The 13,038-nt window shown below is 41.1% G+C and overlaps 1 non-coding gene across 1 annotated transcript; it reads right to left on the minus strand.

Annotated features, from left to right (window-relative positions):
* Positions 1-7,628: 7,628 nt before the first annotated feature.
* On the minus strand, positions 7,629-7,747 carry LOC112479805. Its single transcript, XR_003046369.1, has one exon. It is a non-coding gene; the product is annotated as a 5S ribosomal RNA (ribosomal RNA).
* Between the last annotated feature and the right edge of the window lie 5,291 nt (positions 7,748-13,038).

Consider the following 13,038-nt stretch of genomic DNA (forward strand, 5'->3'; position numbering starts at 1 on the left):
ACCTCAGCTCACAAGCAGGTCTGCTTTTCACAGGCCTCTCCAGGACACGTTCTCCGGCAGCTGCCCAGACACTAGAGTCTCTGAACCCCATCAGCTTTCCCCTTCCTCTCTCCCCGCCTTGTGTCCAACACGGCCCTTGAATGGGGTGGGGGGGACACTGGGTCAAGTCCATGGAGGGGGCTCGTATTCTATCATTGCGTCAGGGTGCTGGGAAGGTCACTGTCAGGTGCACTCACCAACCCCAGCCTCCTCGGGCCCCTCCTCCACAGCACTTGGCTGGCAGCGCCCCTGTGTGTTGCGCAGGTGACCCCGAGGTGGAGCCGCCTGCCCTAGGGATCCAGCTAACACGAGTGCCCCAACGTGGAGGCTGCAGTGTGCTTTCAGGTCCCCATCCCTGACATGGGGGATGTCCCCACAGAAGGGTGGAATACTCGGTCCCTTCCAGGACCTCTCTGTTCCCCTTCGTCAATTCCTGAATTTAAAACCCTGTTGCTCTCACATCCCCTTGATTACGTCCTTTAGCATCTGGTAACTGAAAGGAGTTATGAGCGCTGAGACTCAGGCAGCAGAGCATGGATGCCTAGATCTACGTCCCTCGAGCAAATTGCTAGGGCAGGTGATTATTGATCTATCACAAATAAGGACATGTTTAGCAGTGCTTAAATGCATCTGAGCCTAAATGGGGGCAAGGCAGGTCGGTTGTGAGTCGACTGTAAGCACTTTGCAGATCCTTCCCCCCAAACCGCAGCCAGGAGAACCACGTGCTGCCCACATGATGCTTGTTTCCCCAGTCGTCACCACGTGGTTTGGGAGAAATCCAGAGGCAGAGAATTCTAAGTGTTCCTCAGACCCCTTTGAGTCAAAAGCAAGAACACAAATCAACAAGGGAGTAGCCGTGATCAAAACAATAAAGGAATAAAAATACCAGTTTTCAAAGAGCAGCTAATTCCCTATTTCTCAAAACTTGATGTTCAGACATCTTCATCAGTTTACCTGAGATGGGGTTGGGGTGGGGGGGCACAGGAAAGGATGTTCGTTTAAAAAATCAGATTCCTGGCCTCTATCACAGACCCACTGAATCTTCAAGTCTGAGGAAGGTCATGGAATCTGCATGTTTATTTTTTTTTCTTAAGCTCTCTAGTTGGTTTTCACACCAATGTGGGGCATTCTTATATAATCTTTCCATCATTTGGAACAATTCTCAAAAATTCAATATTTATGGGAGTCAACTGGAGTTTCTATTAAAAATCCAGATTCTCTGAGCACCAAGCCCCCTTAGAGATTCTGATTCAGTAAGTCTGGAAACTTCATTTTAACAAGCAGGTGACCCTACCCCGACCCCATGCCCCACTCCAAACTTCTGATGCAGATGGGCTTCGGATCATATCTTGAAAAATACTAACATAAAGTCCAAAATTCTTAGCTTTTAGTATTTTAGAACATCCACAATTAAGCTTCAAATCTTTTATCATCCGACGAATGTTTATTAATCACCTACTATGTGCCAGGGGTCAGGGATGAGAAAACAGATTGGCCCTTTTCTAAAGGAGATCAGAGTTTAGGAAAGAAACCAGCCAGGTAAGCAATAGCTGTCACACACTTTAAATGGATTGTATAAATGTGTAACCCCTTACAATGTTGGCAATAACGCTGTTGATTATATATCACGAATCTACAACAGATGTACGACAACCCAAGTCCTTACAATACTAGTAGCCGCCATATATTGAGTTCATGCTATATGCTAGGTGCTGAGATAGAGACACTTTTCAAACAATAACTACCCAACAAATATGTATAGTTAGTTTTCGCACTTGCTTTTTACATATTAGAAACTTGCTCAGAGGTATTTAAGTAACATAGTGCAAGATCTCAAAGTGAGTAAGGAGCAGAGTTGAACTGTGGACGTGGGGTCTACATCCTGCTAAAAACTGTTTCCTTCTAGGAGAACCTGCTCCTTACATTTATATCTTTTTTTTTTTTTTTTTAGTTTAAATTATGTTCTATGTCCCCAAATTCTAAAGCAGTATATGCGGTTGCTTGTTCAAAGCCTAGTGACAATTTTTAGACTAACTTCCATGGCGCCTACCGGCATTAGCACTACCATGGTATCCGCTGTATAATAAACAATCTTAGACATTTATCAACTGTTGATACAAATCTTAGTCCCTAACCACTTCACATATGTTTTAAATTTTTGAAATTCAAGTGTAACTGCCATAATGTAAAATAAATACTAGACTGTAAAAAATTATTATAATGTTCTAATTGATCCTCATTGCAACAGTAAAAACATTATTTTTTTATTCCCACCTTGCTGATGAGAAAACTGAGGTTTTTAGAGATTATGGGACATGCCCATGAAACATGAAAGAGCAAACTTCAAACCAAGACTATCTGAAGCTGATGGTATTGCCATGATCCCAGATATAATCAATCAGCTAAGTTATGCTTTGTTGAAAACAAACAAAAGCATGACTCCACAATCCTTGTGGTATGTAATAACAAAGGTTTGCTTCTTGTTCACATGAATATCTGTTGCAGACACCTTTCAGTTAAGTCCTTATCTTCTTCTTTCCAAGGCAGCCTTAACCTGGGAAGTGAATGCTGCTCTTATGGCTAAAGGGGAAAAGCAAGGGCCCCTGCAATAGCTCTCTCGAAGCTTCCAACGTATATGTCACTTCTTACTAAATGGACAAAGCAAGTCACATGGCCAGGCTGTTGTTCAAGTGACACTTCTTTTCTGAATGAATGAATGTGGCATATCGAAGCACTTCAGCAGCTAAAAATTCTTCCTGAGCCCTAATGTCATCCAGCTATAAATTTTCATGGCATTCAGACATAGGATATCAAGGATGAAGGACAAGAGATAAGGAAAACAGACTATTTCTCTGAAGCCTCAGCAGTGTCAGTCATGGGAGGATATGTCCAGGTTTGTGACTTGCCCTCTGCCTGGCACAGAGGTACTCACAGGCTCTTTGCTCACTTTATACTTGTGGCTGTGTTTGTGGGGACCAGCCTAAAGGCAGTATTATGAACCTCAGTAGCAATTATTGCATGAATTAGTACCTTTCAATGTCTAAACTGTGTGGACAGTCACTTGCAAAGTGTATTACAAGTAATTCATCACTAAAGACAAAGTACCAACGTTTTTAAATAATTGGCATTTTAAAGTAAATGCCAATAAATGTATCGCTACCCTTTAAATACTAGCATGCTTATTCACTTGCATTCTGATGTTTTCTGGAACAGGAGAGAAGGGGTGGATTATAGCTACTTTCCAAAGAATTGTGTTTAACCATGATTACACCCATGAGTGTGTATCCCATCTGTGAACTTCAATTTTCATGTGTGTTGTGGCAGAAAGACAGGTTGAGAACCACTTATCTAAACCACAACCATATTTATCATATCTATATCATTGCGAATAATTCCATGTGTGTTCTTGCTAGCCAAACAGTAAGCATCCCAAAAACGAGAACCATATTTCTCCTTTTCCGTCTATGGATTGCAGCTTAGTTTCTTACTAGTAGAAAAAAAAAAAAAATCATCATCTGGCAAAGGTAGGGAACTATTTCTCCCTATTAAAGGCTGTTTGATACACAGAAAGGAAAAAAAAAATCTCATAAGGAGCACATAGTAAGAAAAACATTTATTGAGACATGGAGAAATAAGAAAGCATTCTAGCTATTAATTTTCTAAGATATAAACAGAGCTCAGTGAAAAGGTGGGAATTTTCCCTTCATCTCATTGACATTTGCAAACAGAAAGCATTTGTGAATAATTTTAATAGAGACTACAAACTGCCCAGAAAGAATTAGCTGTCCTGAAACTAATAGGTCAGAAGAAATAAAGTGGCAGCATTTAACGATTAGCTTTTCCCACACCTTAACCCAGAGCTGAGAGACAGGCATTGCATACTCCCACAGTAATATCTGTGGTCAGGAATTCTGGGGAGCCAAGTAGTAAAAGGCTCCCACCCTCCCAAATGTAGCCCCAGAGCTGAGACTTGAAAAACTGAGAAGAAGAATGATTTGTTTAATGATCAGAATAAATTTTACATCCCTTGATTTCAACTCAAGTGTTTTGAGGTTAACTACTTTAAAAAATTAAAGGATACAGAAAAAGCACAGCATGTTGTAGATATTCTGTTCCTAACTTAAAATGTAAAACTGTGAGGAATCTGAGTTTACATTTATGATGATAGCTGTTCCTGAGCAAGTGAGGACATAGGCTTTTATTTTCTCTAAAAAAGCAGACCAGCCTCTGAAACCCTCCTCAGAACAAAAAGTTTGCTGTATACGCCATCATTTTCCCCCTTTGAAGTCAACAGGAATTGTTTGAAAGATATACAAAGCAGGGAAATATCAGTATTACTAGCTCTTATGGAAACAGCCAAGTTCCAGACAGCTTTGCCTGGGAACTTAAAGCAGATAAATGATTCAAACTCATTTCCCCATGACACGGTCTTCTGTTTTATTTTTCGTTTATTTATACGCTGGCTGATTGACTGAAGGAGAGAACTGAGTCAGATAAAGCCTGGCTTTTCTTTAGGCAAATGGTAGCTCTTATGTGTAATCCTTTTGAAAGGCTCTGCCAACGGTGGCACATCTAGTAAGTGAAAATATATGCATAATTGAAAAAAAGCTATTTGATTCTCTCAAGGGAATCAGTTTCACAGAGATCGTTTCAAGCAGGATCGATGCCTGAGGTTTGTTTGGAAAGGCAGCAAAGTGCTTAGTTTTCCTGGGAGGACAATGATTTCTTCACTTAAGAAGGACAGACTTCTACGTGAAAGAAAGTAGGAGCACTCTTGGGTGCTTATACAGTGCCTGCCAACACTGTCCTATTAATTTAAATTAGGAAATGCCCCTCTCTTCTCCTTTAGACTGTACCTTCCTGTCTCGTCTCTCAGAGTTTGGCTATAGCTAAGATAAACCCTGATTTATACCAGTCCTTAACAGAAAATCTTTATGACCCTTTCCATAAATCCTCTTGTTTAATACGCACAGAACTGCTACAGTTAATTAACTGCTTTCTCCTTCCAGCTAAACCCTTCACTGTGAACTTGGACCCAAGGTTGAGGACATGTGGGTCAGTCACAGGCAGTGGTACAGAGAAAGTCAGAACCACAGTGTAGAATTAGAAGGCTTTGGGAAGCTAGATCATAGCTGTCACACACATCATTTTCAGTGACAAGTACTTTGTATACATGATACTTTTTAATCCTCTCAGCAGGCCTAGCGGGCAAGATTATTGCCTGTATTTTACAGATGAGGAAACTGAAGCCTACAGAGTTTGAATAACTTGCCTGCCCAAATTTGTGTATGTTTTTTGAGGCTAGATCTGTTCAAATTCAAATCTCCTATTTTTAACAACTCATTTTGTCCACAGTGCTATTACAAGAATACCTCTGGAAGGATAAATAACGTTGATCATGGCAGTTCCCTGAGGACTGGGGAGTGGGGGAGCTGGGAGAACTGGGGGATCTGAGGATAAAGGAGAAAAGGAGACCAACTATTCACTGTATGTCCTTCTGCACATTTTGATTTTTTTTTTTACTTTTTTAAGTCAATCCTTATTATTCCTAGATTTCGTATTTGTGGATTTCCCTACTAGCTGAAATTTATTTGTAACACCAAAATCTATGCTTTCATGCTTTACTGGTCATTTTCAGTAACGCATAGGGTGGCAAAAATTTTGGCCACTCTAATAAGCACAGTCCCAGGGAGATGGAATAGGGCCGTACTCTGCCTCTGGTTTCAGCTCTCAAAGAGAGACCAGGGAAGATGGAGAGAGACACAGGGGACAGCGCAGTGTAGGAAGCTCCAGCTCTGGGGCAGTCAGAACAAGCTTGAACTTCAACTCTGGCAACTGCTAGCGGGGGCGGCCTCAGGCAAGTCACTTAACACTTCTGAAACCCATAAAATAAAGAAAAGAGAATCTACTGGGGTGAGTTCTTTTTGGGATTTAAGAACTTTGCTTGTAAAATGTACAAATATATATATGTGTGTGTGTGTGTGTATATATATTTTTTGAATAGAAACCGAGACTACCCTCAGCACCCTCCAGCTGCAGGGAGTGTAATAGACAGTGGCCCCAGCAGCTGGGCTCTGACTTCTCCTGCCACGTGGGCTCTGAGGTCGTGCTTCCCACTGGCTGCTTTGAGTAGGGCAGGGATACTGAGGCAGGCAGGCCCCTTCCTGGAAGACGGTGACAAAATCTCCAATGATGACTTTGGCTCGAGGATTTCCCCATGGCCTCTCAGAAACTCCCTTAGGCTGCGTGGTGACTTGGACACTGCCACCCGACCTGCCCTCTGCCTTATGTGGATTATGTGGATTATGACTGCGTCCCAGTCTGATGGCCTCACCCAGCTCCCTTCCCATTTTCTTTCCCAAGTCAGATCCCTATTAAAAATCCTTGCATGTTTAATCTCATCCTGGCTTCTGCTTCTCAGACAGGACTAACAAAGGAAGCAAATTTCTAACATTTCGTAAAAGTCACTGAGTTGTGGGCAAAAAACAAAACAAAACAAAACAATAATAACTGGGAAGCTGCACCCTGTGCTCTGAAGTCAGCCTGACTCACTCACTGCTCACATGACTCACTCTACTTCCAAGACTGAAAGCCACCAAGGTTTAGATTCAAGTCTTGGACAAATTACAGGTTACCGTATGTTTCGGATTATAAGCTTAATTAAAAACCTTTAAAGATTACATGTAAACGAATGCTAAATTCACCAGTGTCATACATTTATTCTACTGAGAATCTAAATCCTCTAAATACCTCAAAACCATAAATTAATATAAAAGGTCCCAGTGCCCTCAGGCCTCTGAGCCATTCCCTGAGTCCTTTCTCCACCTGAATGCCCTGCCTTTTCCACCCGGTGGATTTGCACTTGTTCTTCAAGATGCAACTCAAAGTTTACCTCATGTAGGAAACCTCCCTGATTTCCCTGGCTAAATTACCTCCCCGTATTGTGTGTTTCTTTAAAGATTGACACCTGGTAAAGATTTATACCTGACTTAATTGAAATACTTATCATTAGGATTTTTCTCAGGTGCCAGTCGTTAATGGCTGACTAAAAGTGCCTAAAACTAGCAGGACATTATTATCACGATAACCTCACAGAACAAGAATCCTGGAGAAAGTCAGCGATGCAGTTGGTTTCCTTGTTGTACAGTCATTAAGAACACACCCCTTTCCATCTGTCCACTCAATCATCCCCAATACTGTCCTCCAAACTTTAACCACTATCTTCTCAAACACCACACTCAAAGGCAGAAAGAGAAGGAGGCATTCTATTCACTTGTCTCATTTTTAATTAGTGAGGAAACCCTTTCTAGGTAGTACCCAAAAGATTCTACCTTTTGTCTCATTGGCCAGAATAGTGTCAACCAATCACAGCAAAGGGGAATAGGATTGAATGATTGTCTTAAACCAATAACGATTCACTCCCTGAATCCAACTTCTCTGAGCATATTTCTGCTTCATTTCTTATTTATTTATTTTTATTTTTAATTTTTATTTATTTTTAAAATTTTTTTAGGTGAGGCAACCCTTGGTTGACCTCACAGATTGCAAGGAACTTGTCAGCTTACAATACCTTATTTTTTATTTTTTTATGCCTACAGCACCTGGTCTTCCTAGGTGGTCTCCCATCCAAGTACTAACCAGGCCCAACCCTGCTTAGCTTCCAAGATCAGATGGGATCAGGCTTGTTCAGGGTGGCATGGCCGTACACTAATTTATTTATTTTTAAATCAGGGCTCTGTTAGCTAGGAAGATGGAAAGAGTAGCTGTTGAGCTGAGTACCAACAGTTTCTGGTTCATGCCTAGCTCAGAATTACCGGTTTACTGCCTCTCTCCGCCACCACACTCCAAAAGTCTTGGAGGGGAGGGATCCTTTCTTGTTTTTTGTATCATCCGTAACTGGCCCACAGTAGCAGTCAACAAAAGTTTGCTGAACATTTTAAACATTTGAGTAAATAAATGCAGCACATATAAAAAACTATACGAATGTTAAAAAATGTTTACAAAATAAAATATTAGACAAACCTTCCAACGAGAAAGATGAATAGGAACGCTATCACAATTCCAGAGTGAAAGACTGGAGCTAAAGAGGATAAGTAACCAAGTTGAAATGACAACGTGAACATTCTGACTCAACAGTCCGTAATCGAAATCTCAGACCCCTCAGCTCTCTGACTTACACTCAGATAGGGTTTTGGTGTCTCACTCGGTAGCGTAAGAACTATTTAAATAGTGGCCATAGAAAACATGACACACTGAATGTTGCTTAAACTAGGTAAAATGAATACTGGAGGCCAATAGACAATCACAATCAGAAGGAAAAAAAAAAAAAAAGATTTTGATTTTACATATGACCCACTACTCATCAAAAATCTCTTATAGTCTTAGACTTCACAGGTTATCAATCGACAGACTGCTTCTCTCTGCGGTGGGCTCCTGAAACAGTTCTGATTACACTTACAGGTCGCTTTGTCATCAGTGACATGTTTACAACCCCCTTCCCCTCACATTCTAAAGCTAGAAGTCAGATGATAATTGCTCTCCAAAGATGACTTGGCCCAAGTTGGAAGCAGGCCATATTTTATTAAAAGCTTTCTTCAATCAACAAACATTTTGAAAAGTGCAATTTGTGGAAAGCAGTTATAGCTAGAGAAAACAACTTTCTGCAGGATGTAGGGGGAGTGTACACATCACTCCACAAACTCAACTATGTGTGCAAGAACTTTTGCAACTATCTATATATGAAAAGCAATTTAATTTCATGATGTGCTCCCATTAGGTCATGTAGTTAGGAAAACTTAACTGAGTCTCTGGAGTTCCCTGCCCAGCCAAAAACAACATGAGTTTCCAGTACCCTATACAGTTCCAAGACACCTTTAGGGTAGAAGGGGCCCTCTGGTCACTGGCAGTTTATTCACAAATTTTCCCCCATCTCCAGATTACTGTTAGGCCATTTCTTTTCACTGATAAGGGATCCACAGACATTTTCTTCTCTTCCCTAGCCATCCCTCCCTCCCTGTAGAGAAATATCTTTCTATTCTGGGGTAGTAACTTATTGACAGTCCAATATAAAGGGTAACTCTAAAAAAATAAGGTTACTTTCTGTATGGTTGACATATTGTTCTGCAACTTTTTAAAATAACTATTTCTAATGCTACCGAAAAGCAATGAGGCATCAGATTATGAGTATAGACTCTGGAGCCAGTCTGCCTGGGTTTGATGTGTGACATTGGGAATGTTACTTAACCCATCAGCATCTCAGTTTCTTCATCTGTAAAATGGGGTTAATGCACCAATATCAAAGGAGCTGGTCTGAGGTTTAAATGAGTTAATATATATACAAAGTATTCAGAACATTATCTAACATTTAATAGGTATCGTAACTACTACTACTTTTATTTCTAAAACACTGAAAATTAAATATTAGAATGTATATTACATTTATTTTTTCATATATTCAATAAAGGACCTATTGTGAGTCATATGCTGAAGCCTGCATGCTAAATAAGTGAGGGATGGTTGAGTCAGTGAAGCCCTTTGAAAGAGGTAAGTACAGGATGAGTGAGAGGATAAAGGTCATTTAAGTATCCTGGGGCTGGGGTGGAGAGTATGATAAGGGATTTCCTAGAGGAAAGAGACTAAGTTTATCAGGCAATGCGTAGAGGAAAGCTCTTCCAAGAAGAGTTACAGCATGTAAACCCCGGAACTAAAAAAGGAATATGGCTTATTTGGAAAATTGCTGAGGATGACTGGAAGATTCTACTTTAGAGAAAAATAAGATTCAAGACAGAAGAGTCAAATCATCAAAACCCTCATGAGCCTAGTGAAGGTGTTTGATTTTCATCCTGAAGACTGGAGGGACCAGTCTTCAGTGGCAACTTTGAGTATTCAGTATGTGCTCCAGATGTGTCTCTGTGGAAGATGGAGGGCTAGAGGATTAAGACTGGGGGCTGGGACACTTCTCAGCAGTCTATTGCAGCTATGTGGGTTGGCAAAAATAATGAAGGACTGAATTAAAGTCATGGCAATGGGGACAAAAAGAAAAAGAGGACAACTCTGAGAAATACTGATAAGATGATAGGTCTTATGGATTTGAGGGATGAGGAGTGAGGAAAAAGATACATAAGGACATTCGAGTTCCTAGCTTGAGCCACTAAGTTGTTGGTAGACAGAGGAGCAAATCTGAAGAAAATCCTCTGCCTGCGAGTCCCCGCCTGCAGAGAGCCCAAGGCTCTCACTTACTTGCACAGTCTGGGCTCCAAGTCACCTCCTCCGAGAGGGCTCCCCTGACTCCACTTGACATATGAAACCATTGTCTTCCATCCCGTACTCCACTTTACTTTTCTTCGACGCACTGATCCCTTCCTGACATTACACTATGTTGCTTTCTGTTGGCCTCCCCTACTAGAACGAATGTAAGTTCCATGAAGGGAAGAACAGTATCTGCCTTGTTCACTCCTGAATATCCAGAGACCTGTGTCTGGCACATAGTAGGTGTTCAGTAAGTATTAGTTGTGTGGATAACTGATGAGTTCAATTTTAGGCTTCTGCAGGATCTACTTACTGCAGGACTTACTGAGAAGTTCAGTAAGCAATAAAAATAGGGACCTGATGCTCGGGAGGAAAACCTGGACTTTATACAATGGTTTTGGAGTCATCGGCGTCGTGATGAGTGTTGGTGGGGTGAGGAGATGGTGAAGAGTATCCCACTGAGGGAGAAATTACAGAGAAAAAAATAAACCAAGAATGGATTCCTAGGACCTTCTACTTTTGAGAGAGAAGAAAGGGAGACCGAAGAACACCTAGAGCAGTTGAAGAAGAACAAGGGAGGAGATGCCGTAAAGCCAGGGGAAACGGTTTCCAGATTTGATAAACATGTCCAAAAACACAGGAGAGCCAAGAGGATGAAAACAGAAAAATGCTGTTTACACATACATCGTTCTCTCTCTCTCTCTCTCTCTCTCTCTCTCTCTCTCCCCTCCCCCACCCCGCCTCCCACGCCCCAGAATCCTTCTCTCCCCTCTCTCTTGTAAATAACTAATGGAAAAACTGGGAGATTAAAGAACTAGGGACATTTTTCTTTTGATCTTTTACCATAATTCCATAGAACCAATAATTTTTTTACTGGAAATTTGTATTTCTACTCATTAAAGTTTCCAGCCTATGTATTACCTACCATCTTTTACAAATTTATATTCATCCATCCATATACATAATACGCACACATGTGACGGAGCAGCCTAAAAAAATTAATCCTAATTTATTTTAAAAGTCAAATGTCATTTTAATTCGAGGTCAGAGCTCCCAGGATCCCATATCGAAGTTTCTGAAGGAAAAAGTTGGATAACATTTCTGGCTCCACAAGCTGCACAAGCACAGCGTTCAAACCATCTGATTCATAACTCCCAGGAGGTAAAACTGATCCAGCACTTGTCCTTATAAAAGTCAAAATCTTGCGTTGGGAAGCAGCAGCCTTATCACATGATCTCAGCTGGCCTAAGGGAGGGCAGGCTGGTGTGATACAAGTCTTAAAATGTAATACAAGTCCACCAAACCCTAGCGGTATTGGGGAGGGCCGGACCTGCTTTAAAGCAGGCCCGCCATTTGGAGTACAGACAGGGAGTCCAGGCCTGAGAGAGTGAATAATTAGCCAGAACAGCTCAGAGCTGAATCCTCTCTCCAGCAGAGGATTCCCCAAGTTTTTATTTCAGACTGAACTGGTGATGAGGAGAAAGGAAAGGAAAGATAAGCTGGATCCTTCAGGCCTGTTACTTGCCATTAGGTTCACAGTGGTTCTCAAGCTGGCAACATATTGGAATCACTGGGGAGCCTTTAAAACAGGCGTCCAGGTGTAGGACCCAAACATCAATATGTGTTTGAGCTTCCCAGGTGATTTCAATGTGCAACCAAATTTAGCACTTTAATGCAACTGTCTAGCCTAGGATCACTGCTGGGAGGCCATCTGCCAGACTCAGTTCTCACAGATTTCCCCAGAGAGCCCAATGGTCACTGCAGAGTGCAGAGAATTTTCCTGACTGTCTTGTTAAGCAGTGCAAGCAGCAGCAGTTTCACGTGGCTGCAAAACCCCCACCCCCACATCAGCCAAAAAGGAAATTAGCCACTTCAATTATGATGCCGCTTAAGGCAAAAGAGTGTTCTCTTATGCTGCTCATTCATTTTCTAATCCATTCTAAAGAGAGATTTGGGGTTGTTAAGAATGTAGTCATTTTCCTATAAAGCCTCCTGACTCAAAGTGTGGTCAGTTAGTTGCAGTACTGACGTCTTGGAGAAGCTTTGTTTTAGAAATTCGGAACCCCACCCCAGACCTGCCCCAAGCTACAAATCTTGCTAGATGGCACAGAATATATTGAAAAAATTTTACTGTATTGAAACATACACCAGAGAGGAAGAAATGGTCATAGACTGACAAATCACTGAGAGAGATTTGTGGAAAGAGACAAGACAAGTCTGTCAAAGAGGGGAAAATAATAAACCTTGGTTCATTTGAAATTGATTTTTGTTGTTTATTTTTGGTTTGCTTTGGTTTGGTTTGGTTTGTTTAGCTACCAGGAAGCAGCTAAATAGGATGAGGATTAAAATTTTGGGGAGGAAAACTGAAGGAGTAACCAAAATCTTGAGAACAAATATTAAGACTTTCTGAAGTTAGCCCAATAATTAGTTTAGTGGCTCTAAAGGACACTGGTTACCATATGATTTACACTGTCTCCATTTTCTCATGTTCAACATTATACATTTAAGTTGTATCATAATAGCGATCTCTTCTTGCTTAAAATCATCATTTGAAGATCCTTGAAACCATATAAATATTCAATCGCGAGTTTCAGGTCACACACAGAGTTAAAGATTACTTTACCACTAGGTGGCAATGTTGACTCAAAAATGATAGAAACCACTGTAAACATCCTCTTCCACGGAATTTTGTGGTTTGCTTTCAAAGGTCAGTACATCCGAAAGGACCAGGATTAAGAACTTAGGCCCCTC

The sequence above is a fragment of the Pteropus alecto genome, unplaced genomic scaffold, assembly GCF_000325575.1.
Source record: "Pteropus alecto unplaced genomic scaffold, ASM32557v1 scaffold21, whole genome shotgun sequence".
NCBI classification, from domain to species: Eukaryota; Metazoa; Chordata; class Mammalia; order Chiroptera; family Pteropodidae; genus Pteropus; species Pteropus alecto.